This window comes from Pan troglodytes, chromosome 5, assembly GCF_028858775.2.
Source record: "Pan troglodytes isolate AG18354 chromosome 5, NHGRI_mPanTro3-v2.0_pri, whole genome shotgun sequence".
In the NCBI taxonomy this organism is placed as follows: Eukaryota; Metazoa; Chordata; class Mammalia; order Primates; family Hominidae; genus Pan; species Pan troglodytes.
The window spans coordinates 8,969,930-8,984,391 of record NC_072403.2 but is presented as its reverse complement, the minus strand read 5'-3'; the positions used below and the strand labels follow the sequence as shown (position 1 = coordinate 8,984,391).

At 45.9% G+C, this 14,462-nt stretch overlaps 1 long non-coding RNA gene across 1 annotated transcript; it reads right to left on the bottom strand.

Annotated features, from left to right (window-relative positions):
• Positions 1–10,744: 10,744 nt before the first annotated feature.
• On the bottom strand, positions 10,745–11,422 carry LOC134810256 (uncharacterized). Its single transcript, XR_010157875.1, has 2 exons — positions 11,299–11,422; positions 10,745–11,225 (listed from the first exon to the last, which is right to left on the bottom strand). It is a non-coding gene; the product is annotated as an uncharacterized LOC134810256 (long non-coding RNA).
• Between the last annotated feature and the right edge of the window lie 3,040 nt (positions 11,423–14,462).

Below are 14,462 nucleotides of genomic sequence, written 5' to 3'. Positions count from 1 at the left end.
CTGGGCTTTTGCACAGATGGCAGTTATTTGGAGGAGTGTCCTTAGGGAAACCTGGAGAAGCTGGGGGCTTGTAAAGCAGCCAACCATTGAACCTGCCTCTTGTCCCTGCATTTTTGTTTTTTTCTTTTCCTTAGCCCTGTTTTCCTTATTTTGCTTTCGATTATAAAGACTGAGGAGGTTAATCTGAGGATTTCCTTCATAGGGGCCATGCTGTGTTACAAAAGAAAATTAGATATTTCTTTTTTTGAGAGTCTGAGGGTTAAATTTGTCTTATTGCTTTAGGATGCAGCCTATCAGTGAGTCTGAAGGAATAGACGGGGTTTGTTCCACGGCGGAACTGGAAAGCACACCCCTCAGGGGCAGTGCCAGTCAGGGTCACGAACCACACTTCTGCTTGGGGCATCCTGCCAAGATGAATGCCGAGATGTTTGCCAAGTTCCACATATGTCTGCTGAGGGACTTGGGGTGCACCGTATAAAGGGGCATCCCACCTATTAGTAAAGATCATCCAGGGGGCCCTACGGGTGGACAGCCAGTCCAGGTTCTCACTCACACTGGGTGATCAACCATGTTTGGAGTTTGAGATTGTATTTTGGGTATTGTATGAGGAAGGAAGGGTGCAAGAAGATCTCCACGGGTGCCAGCCCAGGAAAGGGAACGGGGAGGGGAAGACTCACTATTTTGAGGCTGTCTGAAATTACCTAATTTGGCAACATCTGGAACAGGACGGCTGGGTGACTCCCTAGAATTTGGACTGAGACAGAGGGTCTGAGCCACCCGAAACGTGTGTGAATTTGCCCTGAACGGGCTTCCATGTCAATTGCAGCACACGTAGGGACTACAATCAGAAAAGAGAGGCGAGCCTTTTCCCCTTCCGGGCAGGGCAGCTGACCCCATTCACTCTTTGGCCTTCAGGCAACGCTGGACAGTGGCCCTTGCCAGTTACCCTCAATTACCAAAGAACTATTAAGAAACGGCAGCCGACAGACGAAAAGAGAAAAGGACTTAGGTCCCTCACCTGACCTGGGCAGTGGCGGTCAGACGTTTCCACACAAGCACCTTTCAGTCCCACGGGAGTATAGCCCCAGCCAGAGACCTGCAACTGTCTCTGTGCTTAGATGCTGTCCACCGAGGTTCCCGAGTTGGGAAAGAGAAAGAGAGAGGCAAGAGAATTCCCCATGAGGAGAGTGTTCCCCTGTACGGAGAGATCCCGGGAGGACCACTGAAATGTCATGGGTGAGTGGTGACTATCTGGGCCAGTGGTATGGGAGTGTAAGAATTTACCAAGACAGTTGTAGGTAAAGAATGGCAGATTTATTAGATAAAGTAGGAAAATACGTTGCCAGGGAGACAATGGGCAAGTCAGTGGAGGCTGACTACAAAGAAACAAAGGCTTGTAGAGATTGTATAGGGTAGTGTTTATGCTGAAGAGGGCTTTGTGCAGTACTGATAAGGCCAAGACTGCACGGAGCTAACTTGCAGGTGTCTAGCTGGGTGCAGGATTGTGAGTTATTTGTGCGGAAGGGCGATGCGTTCTGGACCATGAAGAAAGGCAGACTTGTAACTTACCTGCTTTCTCTTTTTGCTTTCCCTTGGACCTGCCAGCCTGACTCCCTTTCTCTAATTAGGACTCCACAGTATTCTTTTGTTAGCTTATTAGATTTTGAATGTCTGCAGGTCTGTAGTGATCTCCCACCTTCAATTTCTAATGTCGGTAATTTGTGTCTTCGTTTTTGCTTGATCAATCTTTACAGAGATTTATCAGTTTCATGGACCTTTTCAAAGAATCAGCTTTTGTTTTCATTTCATTTTCCCTACTGTTTGCTATTTTCAACTGTATGGATTTCTACTCCTGTTTATGATTTCCTTCCTTCTGCTCGTGTTGGGTACGTTTCACTCTTTTTTTATTTCTTAAGGTGTAGGCTGATATTATTGATTCAAGACCCCCTTTTCTAATGTAAGCATTTTAATGCCGTGAATTTCCCTCTAAGGACTACTTTAGTTGCATCTTACATATTTTCATATGTTGTATTTTCATTTTCACTCAGTTAAAAATACTTCTAATCTCTCTGAAGACTTCTTTGACCCATGGGTCACTTATAAGTATGTTTAATTTCCAAGTGTTTGGTGTTTTTTCTATTGTCTTCCTTTTATTGATTTATAGTTTAATTCTATTATGGTAATAACATATTTTGTATGATTCCAATTTTTCCAAATTTGTTAAGCTGCAGGGTATGATCTCTCTTGGTGAATGTTCCAGGTGTGCTTGAAAAGAATGTGTTTTCTGTCATTGTTGGATGGAGCGTAATATACATGTTCATTGGATCTAGTTGATTAATGATTGTGTTAGTCTGTTTTGCATTGTTATAAAGGAATACCTGAGGCTGGGTAATTTATAAAGAAAAGATGTTTATGTGGCTCATGGTTCTGCAGGCTGTACAGGCACAACACCAGCATCTGCTTGGCTTCTGGGGAGGCCTCAGGAAGCTTCTAATCATGGCACAAGGCAAGGGGAGCCAGCTTATCACATGGTGAGAAAGGGAGAGAGAGAGATAGAAAGGAGGAGGTGTCAGGCTCTTTTAAACAATCAGCTGTCATGTGAACTGGATAATAGATAAGCTGTTTCAACTAGATAATAGAGTGAGAACTCACTCATCACCAAGGAAATGGCACCAAGCCATGCATGAGGGATCTGCCCCCACGTCCCAGACACCTCCCACTAGGCCTGTCTCCAACACTGGAAGTCACGTTTTAACATGAGATTCGTAGGGGACACACATCCCAACCATACCAGTGATGGAATGTCATCTCCTTGATGATTTTCCATCTCTAGTTCTCTGTATTGCTGAGATAAATGGTTTCTAATGAGAAATCTGCAGCCATTTGAATTGTTGTTCCCCTATGGGTAATATATATATATTTTCTTTGCCTGCTTTCATGAGTTTTTCTTTATCCTTATTTTCATGTGTTTTGCTATGATATATCTGGATGTGTATTTCTGTCAGTTTATGTTGTTTGGAGTTTGAGATTGTATTTTGGTTACTGTATTTTTCAGTTGTAAAATTTCCATTTGCTTCTTTTTCTTTTTGTTTTTTTTATTTTCAAGACAGTATAACTCTGTCACTCAGGCTGGAGTGCAGTGGCGATCCCAGCTCACTGCAGCCTTGTACTTCTGGGCTCAAGCAATCCTCCTGCTTCAGCCTCCCAAGTAGTTATGAATACAAGCACGTGCCACCACACCCACCTCATTTTTTTTTTTTATTTTTCATAGAGATGGGTTCTCACTATGTTACCTAGGCTGGTCTCGAACTCCTGGTCTCAAGTGATCCTCCCACCTTGGTCTCCCAGAGTGCTAGGATTAGATGCGTGAGCTATCGTGCCTGGCCTGTTTCTTTTTTATATCTTCGATTTCTTTACTGAGATTTCTCCTTTCTCCTGGTTTCTAGAATATTTGTAATTGATCATTGGAGGGTATTTTTGGTTTTGTTTTTGTTTTTTCTGTTTTGTTTTTTTTTTAAATGATGGAATTTCATTGTCTCATAGATCTGGCTAGAAGTCTGAAGTCAAGATGTCGACAAGACTGGTTCCCTTTGGAGACTGTGAGGGTAGATCTGTTCCATACCTCTCTCCTGGTTCCTAGCGGGCATAGGTAATCATCGGTGCCCTTGGCTTGCAGCAGCCTCACTATAGCCTCTGCCTCCATCCTCACATGGCCTTCCCCTCGGAGGCTTCTCTGGGTCTCAAATCTCTCTCTGCTTTCTCTTATAACAACACAGCTGCTGGGTTTAGGGTCCACCCTAGATTCAGGATTGTCTCATCTTGAGATCCTTAACTTACTTATGCCTGCAAAGACCTTGTTTCCAAATACGATCACATTCTCAGGTACCAAAGGTTAAGTCTTGCGCATGCCTTTTGAGGGGGATACAATTCATCCCACTACACGGAATAATTTACATATGATAAAATTCAACAATTTTAAGTGGCCAGGCATGGTGGCTCTCCCCTGTAATCCCAGCACTTTGGGAGGCCAAGGCAGAAGGATCGCTTGAGCCCAGGAGTTTTAAGACCAGCCTGAGCAACACAGAGAGACCAGATCCCACTTCCACAAAAAAAAAAAAAATAATATTTGCCAGGCGTGATGGTGCATGCCTGTAGTCCCAGCTGTTCAGAGAGATCTCTCACCCTGTTTCCACCATGTGAGATACAACGAGCAGTTGGCAGCATGTAGTCTGGAAGAGGGCCCTCACCAGGACCGGACTGTGTTGGCACCCTGATCTTGGACTTTCAACATCCAGAACTGTAAGAAATTAATTTCTGTTGTTGATAAGCCACCCAGTCTATGGTATTTTGTTATAGCAGCTGGAACTGACTAGGACACTCTATTAAGAAATCTATACTTGACATTCGGAAAATATTGAGAAAGGCAAATACGACCAATGCAAAATTTGGAGCCAAATGAAGTTGTTTCTTTCTTTTTTTTAAACTAGAGACTGGGTCTCACTATGTTGCCCAGGTGGGTTTTGAACTCCCGGGCTAAAGCAATCCTCCTGCCTTGGCCTCCCAAAGTGCTACAGTTAGAGGTGTGTGCCACCACACCTGGCCAAGGTTGTTATATTCTGGTAATGATGAAAATGCATCTCAAGTGCATAAGCTTGGGAGGTACCTCCTGAGTAGTGACTGAGGGCATTCATTTGTCTGCACTTGAACTATGGGTGTATGTTTACATTTTGGAAATGTTAAGGAGTACCATTAGTTCCTTTCTCTAAACCCCTATTCCTGGCCCTTGTTCTGCCGTTCAATATGTGGTCATAGTGGGACAGTTTCTTAAGAAGAAAGAAAGGGAATCCTTAAAGAAGCGACTAAGACATTAATTAATCCGGTAACTCACCAGCGATGTCTTTCCTTGTGGCCCTTGGCTCAAAGTCCATGGCATGTAAATCAGACACAGTGACTGTGCAGCCCTGCCTGCTCAGTTCACCCACACCCATGTTCTTCAAGGATGCACGTAGATGATGACCACTTTCTTACCTAAGTCACGAGCAGCGAAAGAACCTCATGGGGAAAAATTCCTCTTAGTCATAATTCAAGGAAGAAGAAAACCATTAGCAAATGCATCACTGTAGTCAAAGCTGAAAAATAAGACTTTTAGTACATACTCTTAAAATGGTGATCATTTTACACTATTTTAAGGGATAACTTATAAGGTTTACTTTCGTCTAATTTTACAATACACAGCCTTGGAAAATAAGATGGAATAAATCTATGCCCTCTCCAAATGAAATAACTAAACTTTATGAAAAGTCTGATATAATGTGGCTATTCTAGGTGAGAGGTTTTAGCCTTGTCCTTCTGAGAACAATAATAGTTCATGCTGCATGTTGAATTCACCAGGGCACTGACTTTTGCTCTTAACCATGGTCCTATCCTGACAAATATCAATCTGATCATAAGAATGTTTAGGTTTTCTTCTCCTCCAAGCACAAGGGAATTTGATACCTAACACAAAGCAGAAAGAATGGCCAAAGATCCTGGGAGCCTGAGACCCATCCTCTTTGGGTGGTGATACAGGTAATGGGGAGAAATCTGGCAGTGGCAATATCTCACGGCTTCGATTATGTGGGCACCTCACCCACCCCTAGTGTGGCGCGTTCTCATTTCAGAAATCCCTATAAGACTCCTCGTCTTTCTGGAAGACAAATGGGCAAACAGCTTCTGTGCCAGAGAGAGATGCATGAAAGGCAAAACGCTGAAGTGTGAGCCAGGGAAACTGTGATTATAATGATACAGCCTGGATTTGGAACCGTCTGTTCAGGCCCTTTAAAAGAAAAAATATTGTACATAATGCTAAAATCACTGGTTTCAGTTCATCCTACCAAGAATAGGAGTTGAGAATTAAGCAATGTTATTGTTAAAGTTTTTAATCCTGATCCCCAAAGCCCATGTTTCATGTCTTCTAAAAGTAGCTTAATTTTTTTTCCTGAGAATTTAATTTATGGCTCCAATCTGAATATGGCAAAAAGGAGGAGCCCCTGATAGATCGGCCAGCAACCACCTCTCTAGGAGCCAGCGTCAGTGGGGCGGGTCTGTGAGGTTGTCCCAGGGCTCTGCTGCCACCTGCAGCCTGTGCAGCTCAAGGGCATATTCGTGACAGCCAGCCTGACATCAAGTGCACCTGGCATCCTCTGCTGCACAGGAGTGGGAAATCCTGGGAGGTCGAGGCTGCAGTGAGCCATGATCGTGCCACTGCACTCCAGCCTGGGCAACAGAGTGAAACCCTGCCTCAAAACAAAAACAAAATCCAGTTAATCTCATCGGTCCCTAAATGCCCTTAATAGCCGCCCTTCCACCCTTAATAGCACAAGAATGCTGAGTGTTTTCTTTCAAACCTTGAGAGGTGAGATAATAGCAAAGTCTGAGTTATCCACTAGCATGGGTGCTTTGACCCTGCCATTCTGGGGTCACTGTTGAGTTTACATCCTGCACAGGCTCATGGACATGTGTCCACTAGGGTGGACATGCCCTTGAGTGTTCAGGGCTCACACTCCCAAGGAGACCTCCGTGTGGACTCTGAAGGTGCCATTGACTCAGCTATTGTCCCCAAAGCAACATGCCCTGCCTCGGTGGTAGGCCTCAAGAGGTTTTGGCGTTGGCGGGGGAACGAGTGGTGTTTTGTTTTGAGACAGGTTCTTGTTCTATCACCCAGGCTGGAGTGCAGTAGTGTGATCATGGCTCACAGCAGCCTCAACCTTCTGGGCTCAAGTGATCCTCCCACCTCAGCCTCTCGAGTAGCTGGGACCACAGGCATGTACTACTATGCTCAGGTAACTTAAAAAAAAAATACTTTGTAGAGATAGGGTCTCACTATGGTGCCCAGGCTAGTTTCCAACTCCTGGGCTCAAGCAATTCCCCTACCTCAGCCTCCCAAAGTGGTAGGATTACAAGTGTGAGCCACTGTGCCTGGCCAAGAGGATTTTTAACACAATATGCACCCAGATTTATTTTATCTTACTCTTTCTTATCACAAACTATTTCACATGTATAAAAGTAAACTGTATAGAAATTGACTTATACATGACAGTGAAATGAATACTTGAGTACTCACCATTTAGCTGAAGACACAGATCATTAAAAATACCTTCAAACACCTGTGTGCCCCCTCCCATCACATTACTATCCTGAATATTTAATTATGTTTTTCCACATGAATTTGGCAGGTGATTTTTTATTTGGTATGTTTTTATACTTGGACTGAGTGATATCTATAACCTGTATTTTTCACTCAACTTTATAATTATGAAATATACACATCTTGATGTGTGGACCTGTAGTTAATTATTTGCTAATTGGTTAGTATAGTGAGATGTGTAAATGCTCAATTTTACAGTGAATTTTTGAACAATGTACTAATGGACACTACCCACCAGCAGAGTATGAATTCAACTGTTGACCCACAGTCTCACTAACACCTGGTATTGTCTACATTGCTGGGTGCAGTGATTTTTTTATACCTATGAGATCAATTTTGTTCAAAAATTTTTTTAGAGGGAGTTTCACTCTTGTTGCCCAGGCTGGAGTGCAATGGCGCGATCTCGGCTCACTGAAACCTCTGCCTCCCAGGTTCAAGCAATTCTCCTGCCTCAGTCTCCTGAGTAGCTGGGATTACAGGCATGCACCACCAAGCCAGGCTAATTTTGTATTTTTAGTAGAGATGGGGTTTCTCCATGTTGGTCAGGCTGGTCTCGAACTCCCAACCTCAGGTGATCCGCCCATCTTAGCCTCCCAAAGTGATGGGATTACAGGCGTAAGCCACGCGCCTGGCCAATATTTATTATTTTAATGGCATCTGTTTGACTACCACTTACTAAGAGATGTGTCCTGACATCTCCCACTCTGATAGTGGATTTTTCCATTTCTTTTCATAATTCAGTGTTTGCTTTATATACTTCGAAGCTGTTTATTAGACACATAGCAAGTTTGGAATCGGTGTAACTTCATATTGAATTGATGCGTTCATCATTACACAGAGACCTTCTTTATTCCTAATCATGATTTTTGCTCTAATGTCTATTTTTGCTTGATATTCATACAATGATCCTACCTGCTTTTGAGTATTTGCATGGTATATCTTTTTCCGTCCTTTTACCCTTAACATTTTGTGTTGATGGCTTAGATATATCTCCTGTAAACTGAAGGTAGCTAAATTTAAGCTTTTTATCCAGCTAGACTCTTTTAACTGACATTTTTTTCTATTTACCTTTGTTATGATTACAGGTATATTAGGATTTTTTTTTTCCACCATTGTATTTTGCACCTTCAATTTGTCCTTCTTTTACTGTTGACTTTTTTCCTCCACTCTTATCTTCTTTTGGATGATAGCGTTTTTTCTTATTCCATTTTTCCCCTCTACTAATTTGACCTCAATTTCTATTATTTTAATACTTATCCTAGGAACTTGAATATACATATATCACTTAAAAGTCTAAATCATTAGCTTTATCCCCCTCCCTGAAAAAAGAACTGTTTTTATTTGGATTATACCCTCTATATATTATTTTTGCCCAGGATTATAATTTTATCTGCTTTTTAACCCTATAAATTAGGCTATATTGTTATTTATTTACTTTTGAGACATGGTCTCATTCACCCAGGCTGGAGTACAGTGCAATCATAGCTCACCGCAGCCTTTAACTCCTGGGCTCAAGTGCTCCTCCCACCTCACCCTTCCGAGTAGATGGGACTACAGGCGAGCACCGTCACACACAGCTCATTATTTTTATTTTTTGTAGAGATGAGGTCTTGCTGTGTTGCCCACACTGGTCTCAAACTTCTGTTCTCGAGCCATCCTCCCACTTTGGCTTTCCAAAATGCTGGGATCACAGGTGTAAGCCACCGTGCCTGGCCGCTAATCTATGCTTAATTTACTCAGTCTTTTATGTATTTTAATTCTAAACGTTCTTTTGTGTTTCAAATCTGGTCACTTTTGAATGTCTTTAAACATTTTATACATGATTTTGTGTTACATATCCCATAATGCCAATATTTGAAGACTGTGGGTGATTAAATCTATTGCTTATTGTTTTTATTTCCAATCATGTTTTGTTTCCTCATGTGTTTGATAATTCTGGAAAACATATATTACACTCATCTTAATCAATGGGAATCTTAATAGCCATGAGATCATGGTTTTCTCCAGAGAGAATTTATGTTTACTTAAATTACTTACTATACTTAAGGTTTTTATCACTTGGGATCATTTTGTGTTATGCTCACTGCTGGTTGTGGGTACAATAAATTCCAAATCCAAACCCTAGGGAACAGAAGTTTATTTTTCTACCGAGATGAGAAGGAAAGAGGCTGCGTGCCCATCTACCTGTAAGTGTGGACGTACTTTTCTACCCACTTTGGAGCTCCTCCACAAAGTCTTGAATTCAGCTGCCCACATGGTGTGTCCCGAATTGGTAGGTTCTTGGTCTGACTTCAAAAACCCAGCTGCAGACCCTTACGGTGGATGTGACGATTCTTAAGTTTTTCTTTGTGGTGGGTTTGCAGTCTTGCTGGCTGAGGCAGAAAGTGAAAACTGCAGGCCTTTGTGACTAGTTACAGCCCATAAACGCAGTGTAGACCACAAAAGAGTACAACAGCAAGAGCTATTAGGATAAGCAAAAAAACAAAACTGTCACAGCATGGAAAGAAATCCGAGTTCGTTACTATTGCTGGCTAGGGCAGCCTGCTTTTATTCTCTTATCTGGCCCCACCCACATCCTGCTGATTGGTAGAGCCAAGTGGTCTGTTTTGACAGGGCGCTGATTGGTGCGTTTACAATCCCTGAGCTAGACATAAAGGTTCTCCAAGGCCCCACCAGAATAGCTAGATACAGAGTGTGGATTGGTGCGTTCACAAACCCTGAGCTAGACACAGGGTGCTGATTGGTGTGTTTACAAACTTTGAGGTAGATACAGAGTGCCGATTGGTGTGTTTACAATCCCTGAGCTAGACATAAAGCTTCTCCACGTCCCCACCACACTCAGGAGCCCAGTTGGCTTCACCCAGGTGGAGCTGCCTGCCAGTCCCGCGCCCTGTGCTTGCACGTCTCAGCCCTTGGGTGGTCGATGGGACTGGGCGCCTAGGAGCAGGAGGCGGCGCTCGTGGGGGAGGCTTGGGCTGCCCAGTAGCTCACGGAGAGTGGGGGAGGCTCAGGCATGGCGGACTGCAGGTTCCGAGCCCTGCCCCGCGGGAAGGCAGCTAAAGCCCAGCGAGAAATCGAGCGCAGTGCTGGTGGGCCGGCACTGCTGGGGGACCCAGTACATCCTCCGCAGCCGCTGGCCCGGGTGCTAAGCCCTTATTGCCCGGGGCCGACAGGGCCGGTCGGCTGCTCTGAGTGCGGGGCCCGCCAAGCCCACGCCCACCCGGAACTCCCGCTGGCCCGCAAGCGCCGCGCGCAGCCCCGGTTCCCGCTCGCGCCTCTCCCTCCACACCTCCCTGCAAGCTGAGGGAGCCGGCTCCAGCCTTAGCCAGCCCAGAAAGGGGCTCCCACAGTGCAGCGGTGGGCTGAAGGGCTCCTCAAGCACAGCCAGGGTGGGAGCCCAGGTAGAGGAGGCGCCGAGAGCGAACGAGGGCTGTGAGGACTGCCAGCACGCAGTTACCTCTCAATGGCACAGCCCCCAGGCCTGGTCTTGCTCCCTTTTGCTTGGTTATTACTATTTGATGCCGACGCAGCCTAAGGTTCTACACTCGCTTGCCAATCCGCTGTCAGCAACTTGTTTATTGTGGTGGTGGTGGTTGTGGGGTGAGGGGTTGGGGATATGCTTGGGCATTTTCCTTCATTTTTATGATCTTAGTAACACATTTAAAAGTGCATTTGCTGTGATTTACTTGGCATCTAGAAGTGTTGCTGCAGGAGAGCTTTTCAGATGTCTTGTCTGCCACAGAACAGGAAGTGAAAGTCTCTGCATGGTTTTTGACCTCACCCAGACACGACACAAGAATCTCTGACCCACAAAACATGAGATCCTTGTTGAGCCGGGGACCCCGCCTTAGGTTTCTGCTGTCGCTTCTTAAAAATGGCCTTTGTTCAGTGCTGCTTCAGTTCCCCGAAGGGTTCCTTCCCGCAGTGGAGCAGAGCACAAGCTTTGGAAAAGGCCGCCTGGGTTTTAGTTTGCATGCTGCCTCTTGTAGGGGTGGAGCCTGGTCAAGTGACTTGAGCTCTGTAAGTTTCGGTTCACCATCTGTAACATGAAGATAACAAAACCTTCTTACAGATTGTCAGCTCAGGCTGCGAGACATCAACAGAGGACATACCTTCCATCCATGATTCAAGAGTTCAGATGACACACACTTGGATTCTGGGCAGCTTTACTCAATACATTCTCATCAAACACATCACTGGCTGCATTGACGTTCCAGCGCATCAGCCCACTTTATGGGAAGAAATAAATGGGGAGAGATAAGCAGAAATCAGACTTCTCAGCAGACACAACCCGAGGCAGGGTCAGCACCTGGGCCGTCGGGATCCCAGACAGGATTTCAAGCTCCTCCTGGGATTCTAGGGGAAAGGTTTCTCGTGACAGGACTGAGGACACGCTGGCACCTTGCGTATCAGCTGGGGCAGCTATGGAAGCCAGACTCCCTTTCTTTCATAGACGGGGAAAGTGAGGCCCGAAGAGGTGGGGGAGCTTGTTCAGGGGTACTCAGCTGCTGGCAGAGCTGGGCCTGGATGCAGGACTGCATCAGCCTCTTCTGCCTCTGTCACTTCCCCACAAGGGCAGATTCTTTCTCACCTTTTCCTCCTCCTTCTTTGTGTATACACTTAACCTGCTTCATGAGGAGATATGCTACTTTAAATTTTGTTATAATTTTTATATACCTCTATGAATGTTTTTAGATTATGGTCATCAGATTCCAAAATTAATTTATGTTTTGTTTTCACTGGAGTACTGCATATTCCCATGTAGATAGTTACCATGCTTGCAGCATTATTTAGGATTCTTTGATTGTAACTGCTGTACACTCAACTCACAGCATTAAGCAAAAAAGGCAACATCTTGCTTCACATAACTGAAGAGCTGAAGAGGAAAAGCTCCAGTTCAGGCAGGGGTGGATGCAGGTGTTCACAGCGTGTCACTAGGAAGTTGTCTCTCTGTGTGGCTTGGCCGCACCATCCTCTGCCTGGGCTGCATTTGTAGGCCAACACTATGTGTTGGCCCCTGACGCACTTACTTCATCACAGCTCCAAGTCCAGAAACAAGAAAGGTCTCTCTTTCCTGACAGGTCCAATGAACCCCTGAGTTCAGTCTCACTCCCTGGGTTGGTTACGGCTAGGCCACGGAACACTGTGATCAGTCAGGGCTGTGAACTGCCACTCCTGGGGTCGGAGGAGGGGCTACCCTTATGAACACCACATAGCTTGGTTGAAAGGGCATGGTTCCCTCACCACACACAAAAAAACAAGGTGTTGCAATCAGAAAAAATGGGAATAGATATGGGACAGGCAAAGATGACTCTTCACAGCATCTGCCATGCAGCGGCTCAGAGTGCTTTGTCACTACCCCAATCACAGGCACTTTGGTTGCTTCCAGAGAGGAACCAGACGCCCTGGGTTCAAACCACATCTGCCCCCCTACAGCTATGACCCTTGGGCAAATGTCTTTTTTTTTTTTTTTTTTGAGATGGAGTCTCGCTCTGTGGCCAGGCTGGAGTGCAACGGCACGATCTCACCTCACTGCAACCTCCACCTCCCGGGTTCAAGTGATTCTCCTGCCTCAGCCTCCCAAGTAGCTGGGACTATAGGCATGTGCCACCACACCCGGCCAATTTTTGTATTTTTTAGTAGAGACGGGGTTTCACCATGTTGGCCAGGCTGGTCGTGAACTCCTGACCTCAGGTGATCCTCCCACCTCGGCCTCCTTTTAAAGTGCTAGGATTACAGGATGGAATAACACTTTCCTTTAAGGGCCAACGAAATCGCTTGAGCATGCATCCATCAGAGGGAGGGCGGCTTAGGAGAGGTTCCCACACGGTGCCCACTGCTGAGCTGTTCATTAGCTGGCTTTTTCCTGCATCCCCATCTTATCGCCATTTTCTGGGGCTCGGTTTTTCCGTCTTGAGAAAGAAATAGGCCTGTGCTTATTTCCCTCTCCCCTGGGACAAGGCACCAGCCACTCTGAGCTGCTGGGAACTTCTCCAAAATTCCTGGTGCTTCCTCACATTGAGCAACATGAGTCTCTTTCCTCTTTTTACCAGGCTCCACCCACGAGAGGCTCTGAGACAAACTACACAACCAAAGAAGTCTTTCTGCATCCACAAAGCCCTGTTTGCCTAAGAAAAAGGTCGCGGGGCCCAATCACACACACCTGGCTGCAGTCATTTCCAATTTTCTTCTTTTTTTTTTTAATGGCAATTCCTGCTGCCCTGCTGATACTGAATTTATTTTTTATTTTAAGTTTTTCAGCAGTAAGATCTTAAAAACCGGCAGGGCGCGGTGGCTCATGCCTGTAATCCCAGCACTTTGGGAAGCCAAGGCAGGCAGATCACCTGAGGTCGGGAGTTTGAGTTCAGCCTGACCAACATGGAGAAACCCTGTCTCTACTAAAAATACAAAATTAGCCGGGCACGGTGGCGCATGCCTGTAATTCCAGCTACTCGGGAGGCTGAGGCAGGAGAATCGCTTGAACCAGGGAGGTGGAAGTAGCGGTGAGCCGAGATCGCGCCATTGCACTCCAGCCTGGGCAACAAGAGTGAAACTCCGTCTCAAAAAAAAAAAAATTCTTAAAAACCGGCAGAAAATGTATCAGGGTGCCCGGTACTAACGGGAGATGAGATCTAGGCAAGAGCCCAGCCCTCGAATTGCTAACAGTTTTGCTTGGGAACCAGAATTAATGTCTTCAGCATACTCAGGCCAAGGTGACAGCACCGGCTCTCAGAGAGGTTGGATTTCAGCAACTTCCCATCCTCTCAACCCACACAGGAACAGGCCCCTCGGCAGTTCGAGAACGCACCTTCCCATACTTCAGGGTTGCCGGAGGGAGGGTGGAGGACCTCCTGCCTCACAGTGATCTGAGGTCCAGAAACCCTAGGGACCCCAGCTTGAGGCTCTGAAGGGCTGTGACACAGCCTCTTTGCCTGCCAGCCCCGCCCCGGATGCAGCCTGCTGAGCGAGGGTGGAGGAGGGGAGCTATGTGGCCAAAACACTGAGTCACTGAGGAGCACGAGGGAGCCGCCCTTTCCGGCATGTCTCCTGAGGCTGTCTGCCCTTCCCCAGCCTCTGCAGCCTACAATCCCAATCCAGAGCCAGCCCGGTTTCTGCAAGCACACAGGAGCAGAAGAGAAACCAGTGAAGACTTCACCGCTGCATATCAGGCCAACGACGGCTGCTCGGTGACGGCGCTGCTCTGCCGCAAACACGCGACTGCAACACTGAGAAACTGCCACCAAGAAAAACCCCAAACCCACTGATCCCACAAAGA